Raw genomic sequence first — 18,419 nt, 5'->3', positions numbered from 1 at the left:
TGTTGTTGAATCTTGCCTCAGCAGGTCAAGAATGGGTTTTGGTCATTTGCCATGTGACAACACATCCTTCATCTGAGAACAGACACATTTGATTAAACTATTTTGTGGAATGCATTACACAGCAAGGTTTAGTTTATTTCATTCCATGGAGATAATTTATTTAAGTCATAATAAGAAGTAAAATGAGGACATGTCAGTTTCCTTACATATTTTTCATTATGTCATGAATATTTTTTCATGATTGCTACTTTATAATAGTTCCATTAGAGAAAGAAACAGCCACCTCTACATCCCAAATGATGTCATTGTTGTTATTGGGTGTAAATGAAGGAAAGTCACCCATGGAAGAAAGGAAGGACAAGGTTGTGCTACATAGCTTAACTGCCAATGAACCTTGTTTACCCACCTCCTCAAAGGTAGCTGGCGCTGCGTGATTGATCAGGAAGCATGTTCTCCAGTGCTGCTCAGACTTTTAAAACTTGAAGCAGAAAATATTCATCATCAGAATGCAAGAAATTAGAGTGGGTGATAGCTTATTGCAACTTAACGTCTAGTGGAAAATGGGGACTTTGAAAATCCACTCAGACTGATGTCTGTCTCTAAGTTCTTAACATTTCATACACTGATTATAAAAAGAACCCACTATATAATTAGGCCTCTGAAGGAAGAAAGTAGTCTTTACTAATTTTTGACCACAGCTTCCACCAAAACACTGGGGAGACAGTATCATGTATGTCACTTAAAGTCACAGAAATTTCAGTAATTACATACATTCATGTTTCTAAAATTTTGGCAATTTTAGGTCTCCAAATTAAAGTACATTTTTAAAAGATTCATCAAAAATTAAAACAATTATACACACAAAATAGAATATTTAAAATTTGATAATTATGATTATTTCACATCAGTGAGACAGAGGAAATTATTTGAAATATTTCACCAAGCTTTCTATATCTGGTTTAATAATGAATGGCTGTAGTTGACAACTAGGGCCATATTTAGTCAATATATTTTAAAAATCCCTTTTTCTATTAAACAATTCTAACTTAAATTTTAGTCACCAGGAATGGAAAATAGTGTTCAGTGTATATGTTTGATGATTCTGGAGGTTCAAATTCAAAACAGAACTAATATTTATAGACAGATTTTCAGTGACTACATGACACTGTAATATCAGTTCAAAAGCTGAAAAGTCAAATGTCTCAACATGAAAGATTATGGTGAATGGGTCTTTATCCACTTTTTGTTTCATTCATCTCTTTAAAGCATTCCTTCAGGTTTTGATTAAATATGCCCACATTATGAACCTACAATTTCATTCTCTAGCAGGTGAAAAAAGCCATCAGGTGTTCTGAAAGATTGAAACTCAGCAATCAAGCAATCTGCAACATGGTTTAGTTTTCTTCTGAAACCTTAATATTTTATCCTTAACTTTAAAAAAATTGTGATATTTTCGCATGGTGTCATAGATTCAGACTATTCAAGATTCTGCCCTTTTCAATGAGGAACGCAATTTAAGTAAATACTTAAAATCTTGGAAATCACCTGATATTATCAGAAGTGTTTCATCTAATGTCTCATTTCACTCATTTGCATGCCTTTATAATGATCTGCATTCTTCTGTGCATAAAAGCAATTCTTTGCATAGCATAGTGTAAATATTGCACAACTTGATTTTATTCACAATCATCCTCTTTCTTTTTGGCCCCGAATTGAGATCAGGAGTGGGCTCTGAAGCTTGAATGCCTGGGTTTGAATATCAGCTCCACTGCTTATTAGCTGTGTGACCATGAACAACTTACTTAACCTCTCAGTTTCTTCATTAATAAACTGAGGGTCATGCTAGAAAGTGACAGCTTCATAGGTCATTGTGGTCATTAAATGAGTTAATTCATGTAAAGTTTTGAGAGCAGTAATTGACATACATGTTATTTGTTGTTATATATGAATAGTACAAAACCTAAAAATTTGTGCAAATAGCAGAGACTTTATCTAATTGTAGTATATGCAGTACATGTGGTTTTAATTACTTTTCTAAGTAATTATGCTTTATTTGTCAGAACTCTTTCTAACGTGAATTGGAAGAAGAAAATCCTGACCTAACTTGAATGCAAAAAAGGAATACATTGGCTCACATAAACTGGGAAATCCTAGGAGAGAATTCATATTAAGCCTGGCTGAATTAAGAATTCCGACAATTTTATCAATAATAAATCAATCTCTTTTTCTCTCTCTTCAACTTCTCAGTTCTGCTTTCCACTGTTTGGCTTTATCTTCAGGAAAGAAATGGCTTTCAGCCACCCTGTGCTTATAGTTCTTAACTTTCACAATCTCAGAAAAGAGACTTTTCCTCTCACAACATCCTTATAAATCCCCATGTAAAATAAATATGTAGAAATGGTTTGTGGGAAAATCAGTCTCTGGTTAATTACCTCTTTCAACCTTCTCCCTGGAAATATTTCTCCTTATCCCTGGTTGAAATTTCAGCTATGTTCCATTTCTGAATTTAGTTAATAACAGTTTTCTTTCTCAATTTTTAAAAAAACAGGTTAATATTAAAGCTTCAATGCTTCATTGACCTCAAAACTCCTTTCCTTCTCCAGCTTGGTCCTTCTTCAGATTGGAAACCCTGCAGTGGGAATATACGGTTGGTGTTGGTTCCTCACCTTTTTCTATTCTTGCTCTTCTGCTTCTCTCCCATTCACTGTGCTTCCAGTGAATCCTCTACTGTTGGAATTGGGTAATAAGGAGAAGAAAGGACAGAAGAGGTTTGCTCATATGCTGCAGTCACAATCTGGCACTGGTACCCTCTGAGAGGGGCAGATTTCCAAGTGCTTCATCTTCTTCTAATTGAACCCTTTTGTGGGTTTCTTGGAGACTTGCTGGGAACCTCTTACTGGCAGCTCCCTGATGCTCACAGAGGTCTCTCCTGGCTGACTTATTTCAGTTCTTTGATCCTGACAGGCATCCCAAGAGTCTGGAGAGTCTGCTCACCACTTCAGCGGTGCTCTTGGCCAGGAATCCTTTAAAACTTGCAAGTTCAACTGTCTTCTGCAGGGTCCACATCTGGTTCTCCTGTGTCTCACATTTTGCCCCCCAAACTCTGAAAGTCCAGGGCACTTCTGGTGCAGCTCTTTTTGCTGGACTTGGGAATGAGCCTGCCTGCAGACAGCATGAGTTATCCTTTTACTTTTATTTGGTTGGGTTACCTAGCAGGGAAGTGCTGCCTTGGGTAGATAATTCTTCTGATTTTTGATTTGTCTTGGTAGGTATGCGTGACTCTTCCATAAAGTACAATTTTCAACTTAGCTTCATCAATAATATAGGTGATATTTTGGCGTCTGATTTTATTGTTTTATTTCTCACATTGTTCAGAATCTAGGCAGGGAAAAGCGTTTTCTTTATTAGATGAACGGCAAATTGCAGTGATCTGCCACCATACTGAGAAACACTAACTTATTAGGGAAAATACAGAGTGAAATGAATACGGCCTAGGACCTGGCCTCTGCCTTCCAATTTTCAGTCTAACTGAAGAGCTAGGTAAGTAAAACAAACTGTACTGTTCAAATGACTTGTCCCAAGTTAGGAAGAGTCAGTGCTTGAATCTGAACCCGGGTCTGTCTGGTTCCAGCTGCTTAATCAGCACACTTAGAGGCCATACTCTGACTTTTAGAAGCTTAGGGTCTAACAGAGAGCCAGACATGCAGTCTTCAATTTCAGGATAGCATAATAAGAAAAGCCTTACTTCTATCAAGCATTTTGATGTAATTTATATTATGATAGAAGGCCTTTCTTCATATGCCAGTGTCATTACTTGGCAACGATAGAGTGTCTGACTTAGTCATTTCAGGCTGCTATAACAAAGTAGCGTACACTGGTGGCTCATAAGCAACAGAAATTCATTCCTCACAGTTTTGGAGGCTGGACATCTATGATCAAGATGCCAGCATGGTCAGGTTCTGGTGAATAATTTTGGTCCAGGTTGCAAATGGCTGATTACTTGTTGTATTCTTACATGGAGGAAAGAGAGTGAGCTGGTTCTCTGGCCTCTTCTTATAAGGGTATTAGTCTCACTCATGAGGCTTCTACTCTCATGACCTAATTACCCCCCCCCCAAGGCCCCACCCCTAGATACCATCACATTTAGGATTAGATTTCAACATAAGAATTTTGGGGAACACAAACGTTTTGTCCATAGTAGCTCCTGGGGATAAGTGCACGAATCTGCATGCACCGTAAAGCTCATCTCTAGCACCCAGCCCACTTAGTTCACTCTCCACTTGTGTATGTGGACCATTTGTGTGTGCTCACCAAAACCCAATGCATTTTTATTATAGTCTGAAATATAAGCCAGCTCTATTCAGAATCAGAAAATCCCACAATTTCTGAGATTTCAAAAGGTTTCTTTCACTGTGCCTTGTTACATATTTAAAGAAATATAACATCCAATTTCACAAAAATAATAACAGTATTCTTATTTTATTTTAAAAGTGATTTTTATACATCCACTCATTTGATGCTTATAATAATGCTATGGAATAGATTATCATTATTATCATTATCAAGATTATAATTATTATTACGTTATTAGGAACCTAAGGCTCAGAGTTAAAAAGTGGCTTGCCAGGTTAGCAGCTGGCTGGACTCTTCTCTGGTTGTAAATGTTTCTACCCTACCTCAGTGCCTCAGATACTGCCAGCAGTCACTCTAGCTTTTCCTTGGCTAGTTTCTCCAGAATGATGGATAGCTTCAAAAAGTTGCCAACGTGACTGCAAGAGCTGATTATTGGCTGGCTAGAAATAAAACACATATCAGATACCATGGTAAAGCACAAGCACATTTATAGAGGCATTGTTTTTAATCAAGAAAAGCTGGTATGACAGGTAATTTTTTGAAATATTAAATTGCATTTTACTTTTCTAGCTATAAATTTTTTTTGTAAAGAATGAGCAGTATTTTCCTCCCTTCATTCCAAAAAAGGCAACCAGGACTTTGCATTCCTTTCCTTTGGGTGTAATTTCTAAACAAAAATAAATTACTGATAGAAAAATCACTTTTTAAGGCCTTTTTGGAAGCTTAAATTCCTGGCAGATATCATGAGAAGAAAGAGGAAAAAGAAGTCAGCCTCTTTCAGGATGAGAAGTAGTTAAAAGCAGTGAAAGAACTGGGGTTTACTACAGCATTGAAAAGGGGATGGTGATCTGCTAATTTGTGGTGTGTTTGGAACATGAAGTCTGATCTATTGAAATATCCATGGAAACAGGCTATTTCTAGGGAATGATTGCTTGATAAAGCTCAGAAGCTGGCGAGGCACTAAGGCTGGAACAGAGGCAAACACTCAGGTGCCTGAATCTGATACAAAAGTTCAAGAGCCACAGGACTTTGAAGTTCAGTATAGGATGCATGTTAGGTATAGCAGCTCTTCCCAGAATGTCCCAAAATCAAGAGAGGCCTCTGTGGACATGTGGTTTTACAGAAGCCTCCATCACCATTTTGGTATGAAGGCAGAGAGAGAAGGGATTCACCAAAAGATTGCTTTTCTACATAGCCAGTAGCTGGAAACTCAAAGTCAGATTTAATTTGATTTAAAAACAATAAAGCATATACATGCATATGTGTGAGGTGGAGTTGGATAGTTAAAACAAGCTTGGCAAATGTGGGTAATTTTTAACATTGAGTGATGGGTACTTGGGGGCTCATGACACTATTCTATTTTTGTATATGTTAAAATTTTTTTATAATAAAACATATTTAAGAAGTCAGTAAGGTAACAATTCTTGCATTCCTATTTTGTAGAAACAGATCCATCCTGGCCATGCTGGAAAGAGCCTAAGAAGTGCAACGTATAGGGAGTAGCTCGGTAGCAATGCCTGCCATGGGCTTAGAATGGAGACTCAACAATATACATGACATGCACTTTCCATCCCTGATCAGGAAATCAGATTTGATTTCTGATGATCAAAGTCGTAAGAAATCAAATATTCTATTTTTGTCATCTTCCCGCAGAAACAGAATAGATATGTCATGCTTTTGTGGGGATAGATTAATCATTTAAATCAACAGCCATATCTTTTATTAGAAATAAAGTTATTGTCCCATATATGATTCTATAACTTTTTTTTTAAACCAAAACCTGGATGAAATATTTCTGCCTGCTTTAGTTCCAGCAGAAGTTTAGCTAGGAACAGAGATGGGCTTTAACTAGAATCCCTGATCCACTAAAGCTGCTAGATCCAGATAATCTTGCTTGCCTTTGGTACACCAGACTAGCAGAAAATGAAATAAAACCCAGCCTGGATCTTCATCAGAGTTTGGGGGCTGGATTTCATTTCCAAATTCAGAAAAAAGATCTGGTCTTCAACTCATCCCCCACAACCAGCCATGATGCCTCAAACCGTCTCTCCCAGCCCTATGGACACTCGGGGATGACACAGTCAGCCGTCTAGAAAACCAGGGCTCTCAGATTCTTGCTCCTCCAAGAGTCCTAGTGCTGTCAGGTTCACTGAGGCTCCTGAGTCGCCAGCCTCTTCCAAATTCTGCCACAGGATGTGCAGCTCAGTAGGCCCGTGAGCCTGAGCCTGCAGAGCACCTTCTTCTAGACTGTATTTCTAACACTAACACTGAGAAGAGTCCAGCTGAGGGAAGTCAGAATCCCACAGACAGGGGCCTAAGAGCAGACCTCTGAGAACTGCCAGCTCTGTAAGTGGAGGCTGCTCTGGGGAGGGGCTGTGTTCCTGTGAACCAATCGTGAGCAAAAGCTTCCAATAGCTCAAGAAGATTTGAAATTAGCTCGCAAGGAGCAGGTACACCTAGCTAACTACCCACACACACGTCCAGATCTCTGGGGAATGTCCAACCACACTTGGCACTGGCCTAAGCACAGCTGCTTCCCCAGAGAAGATGGCTGGTTTGGAACTGCTCACCCACATTAAGGCCCCTCCCTGAGAGTTCCTTGTCTCTCAGGGCCAAGGGTGGAGTATCAAAACCTGGAAAGATTTCATCGCCCCCTCCCCTACCCCCAAGGGTCTCCAAAATGATGTGCAGGGAGAAATGTTACAACTTGTATTAATATGCATTTTTATCTAATGGGCTAAAAACAAAGAACACTTTAAAGTATGTAGGATTGACAGTTGCATCCCCAAGTGGTCCATGTGTTGCTTAAGATGTAAACTGTACCCTGAGGGGAGAATATAAATTCCACACCTCAAAGTGGTTTGCAGCTGCACCCTCACACATCCATCCAAGCACACTGTCGCAAGCTGTGGTTCACATACACTGGGTTTTGTGTGTTTATGACTTTGTAGAGTTGGTATAATGCTTAAATTTGTAATGACATAAAATGTGACCATATATATCTATTTTATGTATTGTTTTTATTTTTGTTTTGTGCAACTTAGTTCCCTTGTTATCTTTCGACAAAGAACCTGAAAGAGTAACAGTCTTCTCTCACTAAATGACCAGTGTTCCAAATTTGCTGACCTTTTCTGTGATGACATGTAGCTGTCGATAGAATGCCACCTACCAGAGATCCTCAGAAAAGATAAAGACACTTACTGTCTTCTTTCAAGGTGGAGGTGACATTCTAACAATGAGTGAGGAAGTCCTTGTTTTTGCTTTGGTTTTTTTTTTTTTTTTTTAATTTTTACTCCAACTGTGGGAAAAGAATGTTGAAAAATGGATGTTTAGAAGTATTTACATTATCGTTGTCAAAAATGATATGTCTCATACATAAACTTCTCATATCTTACACTTTAAAAAAATTGATGCAGAATTCTCTAACCTATTTTAAAATCTTCCAAATAGTTTCAGTAGTTTTTGAAACCACTTGAAAATATTAAAATAAAATCCCTTCTGACTCATTCCAAAAAAAAAAAAATTCTGATTTTGACGTCAGGAAAAGAGATTTATTGCATGTTTACAATATAAGTGAACAAGAAATACTGTGAATGAAACTAAGAAATTGATACCATGATTAGGAAAGTGCAGCCAATGATACATCTCCTCCATTGGATCCACAGGTCTTTTGAGAAATATTTTGTATCTATGATGGTCACTGAAAGCAAATATCAAATAAAATAAACACCACTAGTCCTTTAATTTCTGCAACATAAAGCATTAAATCTTAATTTTATTTAAACAATGAGCCATATTCCCATCGCATCACAATGCTCAAAGTACTGTTAATAAAAATTTAGTGAGCCTGTGAATACAGATTTTTGTTTAATTAATACATGTAATTTAAATATTTAAATATTCCTAATTTACTTGATTGTATTCTTTGTATATCTATTTTGGTAAATGGTTTCTACTGTGCATAATACTTAGTACTATATTACATATGTATATGTATATATAAAGAGAGAGCCAATGAATATTAAGAATGCCCCTGGATCATACACATGAGAGCTAGAATAACTGTCCATAGCTTTTGAACCACAGCTTGAAACAGGGGCTCTGAGGATGGCACTTCTCTATAACCCTAGTATTAAGTCCAAATTTTGGCTTTTTAACAAATAATCAATGCTTGATAAAGAACTGAAAATTTCAGTATGGCTAGAGGTTTAATAAGAATCCATGAGCTCTTTCAAAAAATGTTTTAATCAAATCACGTATACACAGAGAAGTGAACTAAAATTGCAAAATATTTACATTCATAAAAAATTTCCAATTTCTGTTAGACCTGAGGAAAGGCGCCTGATGTTTCTGTTATTAACCACTAGATGGCAATAGCTGTACATTACTCTCCATCTCACTTCCTAGGGATGTTTCCCTACCGGTCTTGGAGTTGGCAGATGGAATGAATGTTATCTCTGCCAAGAAAAGTCATATCTGCTTTAGGAACTCTGAGATTGATATTATTAATGCAATTGCATTTCTGTGCTTGTTTCTTGTTGCATATGTCTATGACTACTGCAACGGTTATCCACCAATTTGATGATCTTGGAGCTGTAAATTATTATAGCAAAATCAATGAAGAATTTATTTTAAGATACAGAAGTCCATATAGGTCTGCACATGGAAAGTTTAAGATAATCGCAGTGCTTTTATGTGGCATTCTGATATTCTCCTCTCCCTGTCTTCCCCCTATCCTCATGGCTTTGGAACTATTGAATGAAGACTCGTGCTCATGCACAGCTACAAATATAGTTAAAGGCAGCAGAAGTGAGAATTCTGCTCTTGCTTCTCTTCCCGGCTTTTGCTATATATTCACAAATAAGCCGCCTAACTGTGTTTGAGAGCTGTCCAGTTTCTCTTCTATGGAACAGACCTACAAAGAGCACCTGCAAAATCCATGAGGTTTTGGACAGAAAATGACAGGACTGGAGACAGTTTAATGACTGGGCAGCATGAAAGCCTCTTTGGCTCAGTACCTTGTGGGAAATGATACTGTGTAATTTTATTTTGAAATAGGAACAAAGTATAAATTAATACTTGCACGGGGCTGTTTTGAGTTTACTCATGTAGCCATAGCAGGGTAGTAGAAAGAAACCATACCCAGAGCCTGAGAGTTGGAGTTATCACTAACTAGTTTGACCTCAAGCCCTCACAGAAGAGATATAGAAGATCTTTTAAGATTTCTTTGTTTTCTATGACTTTATCACTTATGAGCTGGAAATGACTCAAAAATTGGGAAAAGAAAGAAAAAAATTAGGAAAAGAAACAAGTCAAATTAAATTTTTAAAAAACCTCTTGACCTTTGAATTTGTGTCTTTTAATTTCTCAAATACTTCTTAGCTCTGACAGGTTCAGAAATGCAGTTTTATTTTAGCATCTCTCTATTCCCTAAAAACTGCTTCTTGTCTTCCTCCTCCAATTTTTAAAGCTTTCTGAGGGTAACATCTAAAAAGAGAGTGAGAGAATGCTAAAATGCAGACACCTTGAGTTTTTTTTTAAATGAGTTTTGATAATGAAGAAAAAAAGCCACAGATTACTCTGATTTATTTAAAGCCATGTTTGGCTGTTTTATATGGAATATAACACAAGTGACTAATCTCTTCTTGTTTTCTACATTTATTTAACTTAAATTCCATCTCGATCTAGTTCTAATGGGTTTCTTCCAGAGAGAGTACTAAAGGATTGTTTTGGGATTAAATCTTCTCTTGACTACCTACAACCAAGTGATGAATGTGGTGTCCCCCCCCCAAAAAAAAGATTAATTAATTCATTCAAGAAGCTCACACAGAGCTATAGTGTTCTCAGGATACAATAATCTTTCCTGTGTCTCTAGCTCACTTTCTTCACATCTCTTTGGTCAGAACTACACCTCATACCTCCTCTAGGCTCACCCAGGGGAAAAGTGTATGGGATTTACAGGAGAAAAACATTAGAGTGTAGAAAACATAGAAAACAAGAATATCAGGTCTTGAGGAAACACATAATATATGCAGAGAATTTAAAAAATCCGTTTTCTTTCCAGTGAGTAATTTATGATCCTCAAAACACACTGCACAATTGCTTTTCATGCTACTAAGTTCTTCTGATGATTTTAGAACCAGAGAAAGAGAAAACAAGTTATTTCACCTGAGAAATCACCCACTGGGCCAAAGCAAATAAAATAAAGTTTGTGATGTTGTAAAGGAAGATAGGAGTACAAGAAACAGGGAATCAAGTAGAAACTGAAAATTTTGAAAAATCAATTGAAGTTAAAAGAAGATCAGTCAAGAAAGGAAACATAGTAGCGGTAGCTCTCAAGGTTAGCTATTGACAGCTCAATCCATGCTGTTCCTAATGGTCCTTAGGACACACTGGGAGGTGGTAAAGGTTGGTGGTAAAGAATGCTTAAACTTTAATACAGGCCAGTTTCATCTTGTCACTAAGGAATATAATTCCCATTTCAATTAGAACTAGGAAGGGCATTATTCCATAAATAAATGTCTAGGATATTATCTAGTGCTAACTGGGGAAGTAAACCTAAAGAATATGAAGTGAATTTTGGAAAGTTCCTAGCTGTGTGGGTTCCATGGACTTTAACTCAGATAAAGAAGAGTTAAATTCTAAAACCCTGTGACTTAATATCTGGGGCATCATGGTAAGTCACTTATTTTTATAAGCCTTAGTGTCCTTAGTTGTAAAATGATGCCAATAACAGTATTCTGCAACAAGGAATTGCAGTGACGATTGAATGTGATGAGGAAACACCCAGCATGGGGTCCAGTGTAGGGCAGAAGCTCAGTAAGTCCTAGTTCCCTCCTCTCTCTAGAGCAGTGCCTAGCCTACACCAACCTGGCCGCATCAGTCGGGTTCCTATCAAGAGATAGAAACTACACAGAGATTTGTATAAGTTTAATAAAAAGAACATTAACAACAATAGGGGATTTGAGTAACAAGGGAGGAGCTAATAAGAAATAAAGAGAACTGTAAAGAACATAGGAATGGTAGCTATAAGGAGTGGTTACTAATGCTTAGGGGTACGATACAGCATCTGAGAAAGAACCCTCCTTCACCCCTCCTGCCATGGCTGAGATCCAGATCTTGTTGAAAGAGGGTGTGGCCCTGACTTACTGGATGGCAGAGAAATAGCTGTGGTGCTGCACTAGTGGAAGTCGCTAGAAATCCGTACTCTATAGTGCTGGGAAAACTGTCCACAGGGAAGTATCTTGCCAGAGGCATTCCACGGCCAAACCACTGGAGAGGGTGCTGGAGGATGCTTTTGGTCACTCATGCTACTTGCCACCATGCACTGCAGGAGCAAGATGTTGAAGAAGACATATGGGCTGCAGAATCCTGTTGCTGGAGAAACCACAGTGCTGCAGGAGCTGGGTGCTGGAGGAACCATGCAGGCTGCAGGAACCAGGCACCGAAGAAGCCACACACACTGCAGGAGCCTGTGAGTGGAGTGCCCTGAAACCAGAAAAAAAGACCCCCTTTCTCCTCCTCCATTGATTGTCTCCCCAGAAGTCTCTATTGACAAAGTTTAACATTGTCCATACGTCAAAGAAGAAGTGAAGAGCCCAGCGGCATTCCATAGATCAGGCAATGAAGAGTCGATTTGTAGTTGAGAGGCAACAAAATGATAAACGGCACATTGGTTAGCCTAGTTTCTTCTCTGAGGTGAGTCAGTGTGCAATCATTCCCTGCATTTATCCAGAGGACTCAGAAGGTGTGCCTGGCCAATCAGACAGGCTGGCTGGCTCCCAGGGAAGGGCCATCCAGGGATGCTGACTGCAGTAGGCAGGGGAGGAGATTTTAGTTTCTTTCACTCCACATGTATCCTAGCTTCTGCATCTTCTCATGAAGAAGAAATTGTTAACCTTATATTCATCAAATTCTGGGCCATAGGTTCATCCATGTTTGCAAATGGGCAGGAACACTTGGCCACGAGTATCAGGAGTCAACATTACACTTTTCCTCTTTCACAGCTTCTCTTCTGTGGTGTTCCTGGGAGGAACTCTGTCACTTCTCTTTTCTTTTATTTTTAATTAAAAAATTTTTTTTAAGTAAAGTATAGTCAGTTTACAATGTTGTGTCAGTTTTCTGGCGTACAGCACAATGCTTCGGTCATACATGAACATACATATATTCATTTTCATATTCTTTTTCACCATAAGCTACTACAAGATATTGAACATAGTTCCCTGTGCTATATATCACTTCTCTTTTTTTCCCACAAAACAACCTGAGTCCTGGTCAGTGTGTCAGGTTTCTTGTACCACATGGCTGGTCAGTAGGTGGTAATATTCCAAAATTTGAAATTAGGCTGATGGCAAGCAAAATGCTGCAGACCTCTGACTCAGTTTTGCTAGCCTTTTGCATTAAGAGTAACTAGGTTCTTGCCCAAGTAATAATGAACTGATACTTGTTTCCCTTTGGCTTTGTCCCCTGTGTCTATGTCCCTTGCAGAATTTTCAAGGGATGCGTTACAATTTGCAGAACAGGATTCAGGCATTCCTACAGTTTTGCAAACACTTTCAAAATTCCATCTTAAATTCTAACAAGTGCCATCTTGTTTTTGCAACCAAATGCCTAAAGTGGCTGGCATTTTTTAAATGCTCCTTATATTTACAATCCTAAATACAGAAATATTTAAGTATTACACTTTTCAACAGAAACATTTGTATAGCAACTTTACGGATGTTACATGTTTCCTTAGGTCATCTTCACGATTTCTTTATGACATTATTCTTACTCTTATACCTAAGAAAACTGAGGTTGAGAGGTTAAATACATTTCTCAGAATCACATAATTTTTAAAAAGGCAGAATTGGTATCTAGGCACAAGTGTTCTGATTCTCAACCGTGTGTTATTTCAAACAAATAAATAAATATATTTAAAGAAATTGCTGGCACTACTATATATGGAATAGTAAGTGTTCCATAAATGTTGACTTTACAAGTCCCTGCCATTTACATGTGTTAGCTGCTTTGTTTGTGCAGGAAGTGGATCTGTTAAGGGAGCTTATTTTTCAGCTCCCATTGCTATGGTAATGCTAATTATTTAACATTTTGTTCTAAAGGCCAAGATCCCAACGGAGATCATACACAGGGCTCCTGCTATAATGAGCACGGCTCCTGGTGGTGGGAAGGAATACATTTGATCCCTTCCTACAGTGTTACAAAGTTGTTTTGCCATTTGTAATTTTTGTTTATTGGGAAACAAAATAAATTCACCCCAGTAGGTCCTCATGCTGTTTAAACCTCCGCATTTGTTTTTAAAACTTCTCAGGAAATGTAACTCTAAAAATGGTGTTTAGAACAGCAGGGTCAATTGTTATAGATAGATTTAGACAGTAAATAAAACAGAGAACATCTGATGCTTGTAAAAGAAGATTTTCCAAAAATACTGTTGGGGGTTAAGAGCTTTTGAACAATCAATGTCCACCCACCATTATTGCCAGACCACATTTAAACAGGGCCCAATTCATTCCGGAGACATGGCCCACAGCTATGCACTTCCTGGGCAGTGTAGGAAACTTGCATAGAGAAATAGAAACTGAGGAAGCAAGACATTCTTTTCTTCCTCTCTATTACCTCCGTCAGTGGTTCCAGCCCTCACTGTACAGTATCCCCAGAAGTGAATGTGCTCTTGGATTCTGGTAACATTTCTTCTTCCCTTTTGTTCTCCAACCTTAGGGGAATTATCTCTTAATTAGTAGGTAATACCTAGTTTGCAGGTATTATTCTCTAGGCAACATTCCTTCCCCTATTTTATTCTCTCAGGACCCCTCCTCACTTTTGCTCTTCTAACTTTCCAATACTAAGGTAACCAGTTCCTTCATTGAAAGTCCAAGAAGGATTTCTTTTTTCTTGATTGAACCTAATTGATAGTGGAAACAAATCAATATGTTGATTTAAAAATGTGTCAAGATCTTTAAAGGAGATAAAAGTTAAAATGGGACTCTTTAGATATTATTATCAAAGCCCTAAAAGTGAAGTTATTTACGCTACAGTCTGAAGTATGAGGAGATAATAGAGTAAGGAGATCTGAAGGAAGTGTGTTTCAGTCATAGGGGAACTTCTCTGAATGACAATTAGTAGCAGTTTGGATTAGAAGGATGACAGTGGAGATGCAGTGGGTAGATTCAAGATGTACTTTCCAAAAAAAGATGTATTTTCAAATAAAATTAAAAAGAATTGTTTACAAAAAATAAAAGTTGAGGTAAGAGAAGAGCAATGAAAGATGACGCTGGTGCACCAACTTGATCCTGTGGAGGCTTTTTTAGTTTTGTTAGAGTGACTGTAATACAGTTTTTCTCTCAGTTCAGGGGATAGACTTCAGTCCTGTAAAATGTGACTTTTTTTGGAGTATCAGTGACAAACCCTAGATTTAATTCCTCTAATTAGGTAGAACTGGAACTCCAAACTGTCTTCCCAACATCAGACAGCTACTAAAATTCCTGTTCAGTATTTTAGCCTTCCAACTGTTGTTTTCTGCTAAGTTCATTAGATTCTCACTCTACATATGTGCAGCTGAATTTTGGAAGAGTATACACACAGATTTGGGGGCCACCCCTTCTGTGGTTTCATCCTTTCATGCACTTACCTATATCCTCATCAATTTCTAGCAGCCCTGAACTTTGATCGCAGACTTCTGGTTTCTGCTTGAACTCTAATCTATGCGAGAGCAAACTGGGGTTTGTCATCATGGGGAAAGCCAGTTAAGTGTGGATCTCATCCAGTGTACTTCCATTCTGGAAAGTATAAGACAAGCTCCTGTTTCTGCCTGCTTTCAGTTGTCATGAAGAGACATAGAAATAAACATAGATATATTTCTTTGTCCAGAGTTTATAATTGTTATTGGCAGGAGACTTAGTCCAGTATAAACTATTCTGCCATACTATCATCAGAATCTTGGCAGTTGAATGGTTGAATCTTGATTTTAGGGAAGAATTCTGGAGCAAAAATATAAAATTTATTTATCAACAGAATAAACATAATCTGGTAAAGTATACCTAATTATTGGCTTCACATTAGAAACTTCTAATCTGTTTGGCCAGACTATCAAATCAAATCAGAATTTCTGGGGGTTGCACTCAGGTGTTGGGCAGTTGTTAAAGCTCCCTAGCTGGTTAAAATGTGCACTTAGGGTTGAGAACCACTGATCTTGAAAGAATGTGATGGGTAAAAGAAAAAGTAGATTCAGATTTGAGCTGCAGTGTTATTCAAAAAAGGAAGCTGAGAAGGAACAACCAGAGGAAGGCAGTATCATGAAAGCCAAGAGAGGAGAGTGTTTCTCTAAGCAGGAAGAAGTCATTACACGTGTTAAATGTTGCTCAGAGTTTAAGTTGAGGACGGAAAAGCAATAGCATTTTGCAACATGGTATTTGTTGGTGATTAACTCACCAAAATAAATGCAAGAGTTTTTAATAATTGTGATCAAAGTAGATGAACAGGGTTGGGATGTGCATACTGTATCTCAGACATGGATACAAAAAAAAAATATTTCTGTGACTGCTCTCATCCAGGTCACCTACTATTTTCATAGTCATGAAAGAAAAAGTTAAACTGCCCACTATAGTTGTCTCTTCCAGTTTGAAAGTCTCTTTAAAGACAAGTCAGCCTCTTTGATATACTTAATCATGACCATAAGTTGAACCAATTCTGCTTTTTTCCCTCTGCCTTTTTCTATGTGTGTGTAATACGAGGTGGGGGACATAATGAGTTCTTGGGTAGCATGCATACTATCTGGAGTGTCAGGGTTAAAGAATGACAGCTGTCCTGTTAATCTCACTAGATTCCTTATATGTATCCATCACCAGTCAAGTCACTGGGCAAGGTATTATGCTTGTCAGCTTCCTTGTTCTTGAACCTGTTATTGAAGTTTGGGGTCACAACTAGAGTCTCTGAGCTTGAAGTCCCCCAAATCTGTATTCCCTCATCCAAGCTTCAAGCCTTTATTGCTTTACCATTTCCTCATTATTTCCCCTTGTACATCTGAAGCCAAGCTAAAGTTTTTATATAAGGACTTATTAAAGATGAAACTGTAGTAATGATAAAAGAGAATATAGCAAGTAAGATGTAAGTTTTTAGCTCATAGGCAAAAATATTAAAGCATATTTATATGAGAAGTCCCAATTCAAGAGATCAAGACCTAGAGAGAGATCCAATAGGAGCTGTGCCTTTTTCCTATGTTCTTGATAATTCATCATTTCTTGTCATCTTCCTGGTCCTTTATCTTAGGAACTGCCTGTTCCAAAGATAACTGACTCTGATAATATCTTAGCCTTCTAGGGAGATCATATCTTCATAGAATCTATCAGAATATAGTAATTCCAGTACCCATAAAAGATGAACACACAGTATCAATGACTCATTTTCTTGTTTCAAGTAGCAAAATACAAAAATATTAAAGCGTTAAGCTAAAAAAATGACTGAAAAAGTGACTGACATGAAAATTTTGAATATGTAAATGTTTAAAAGCAAAACATACATTTTTGTAGGAAAGACAATGGAAATAAGAAATACACAAATAATTTGAATAGTATAATTTGTTAGTTTGAAAGTACAATGCACTTTTTTTTTTTAAGGATTCAGGGAATGTTTGTAAAAATTAAATGTCTTGTAGCAAAGGAAACACGAAATCTGGGACTCTAAGTGATCTGTCTCAGCATTCACCATTCCTGAATGTCTACTTCCTGTTCATGGGGCCACTATTTGCAGGTTTGTCTTTATAAGGCTGATAGGTGTGGATCCTTCAGGTGCTAACTGGGGAACTGAGACAGACAATACAAGCTGTAGTTGACTACATGGCCCAAGGTCTACACCTGAGAAACATTCTTAACTATGAGTCTAGGGCATACATGAATGGCTGTAATAAGAGGATAAGGAATCAAGGCATACAGAGAAACAAGTTTAAATGATTATAATAAATTGAAGTTATCTAGACACTAACTACTAAAAATGAGGTCCCTAGACCAGCATCATTCAGCATTATCTAGGAGTATGTTAGAAATGCAGAATCTCAGACCCCAACGTAGACCTACTGAATCAGAGTCTCCGTTTTAATAAGACCTCCAGATAACTTGAAGGCACATAAAAGTTCAACAACTAATCTAGGATATAGCTGATGACAAAGCAAAGCTCTCTAAGTTACAAAGAGTCTAAGGTTATAATTTAATTCTTCATCACTACAAAGCTAACTTGGATAGTATTATAATATCAAGGAGTGGGAAAATTCTACTTATACTTTACTTTGAGTATGAAAAGACTAATGCAATAATTTGGCCTCCGTGGGGAATATAGCTGGAATGGCAGAGGCAGTGGATGGTAATTATTTATTGGGGGATGCAGGTCACAAAGGAATGAATTTACATTAAATCTAATTCCAGCTATTGAATGTTTGATCCGAAATACCTCTCCTCCATTGAGAGTCAATGCTTCTCCTTTGGTTAAGCTGAAAGGAAATGAAACTCACTGAGCTGCAAAGGCTCAGGAATAGCAGTAATAGCTCAAAATAAACATTAAATGCAAATCCCAATATTTGTAGGTAACACAAATTGAAATTTAAAGCACACTTGGTTAATTAGCTAGGGTCTTAAATCCTTAGGTTTATCATACCTAATAAATGAGACTTGAATGAATTGAAAGTCTAATATGACAGCTCCTAAAATCTTACCTTAAAAACAATAGTCAAACATCAGGGAAGTAAAATTGAGTCTTGGAGTTGCTTCTCCCTATGTAGCTTTGCATAGTCTGATATTTTCTTCCACTGAATTGGCCTGGGTAAAAATTTATTTGCTTATAACTGTGGCTTCTTGATTTCTATTTATTCTCTCATCAAATATTTATTAAACATCTTTAAGTAACAGATAATGAGCTAGGTTCTGTTCTGACCATGTAGAACTGACTATGGGCAGTTCCTGACCTTTGGGGAGTCAGGAGGTAGGGAAGCATCTACATCAATAGGGAAAAAAAAATCCTTAATAGTGGCATAAACAGGAGGTTATGGAGAAAAGGAGGGACTTGTGGAAGGCTAGATGGCT

General features: G+C 37.6%; 1 long non-coding RNA gene across 4 annotated transcripts in view; it reads left to right on the top strand.

Annotated features, from left to right (window-relative positions):
• Nucleotides 1-18,419, top strand: part of LOC105067560 (uncharacterized) — a 439,520-nt gene that overhangs the window by 230,156 nt on the left and 190,945 nt on the right. Inside the window, exon 6 of one of the 4 annotated variants that reach the window (XR_012506478.1) lies at nucleotides 11,687-11,827. The exons of the other annotated variants lie outside the window; for them this stretch is intronic. This is a non-coding gene — a long non-coding RNA (uncharacterized LOC105067560). The remainder of the gene's footprint in view (nucleotides 1-11,686; nucleotides 11,828-18,419) is intronic. 4 annotated transcript variants of the gene reach the window in all.

This window comes from Camelus bactrianus, chromosome 4 (genome assembly GCF_048773025.1).
Source record: "Camelus bactrianus isolate YW-2024 breed Bactrian camel chromosome 4, ASM4877302v1, whole genome shotgun sequence".
NCBI classification, from domain to species: Eukaryota; Metazoa; Chordata; class Mammalia; order Artiodactyla; family Camelidae; genus Camelus; species Camelus bactrianus.
The sequence above is the reverse complement of the archived record's forward strand: the minus strand, read 5'-3'. Positions and strand labels throughout refer to the sequence as shown.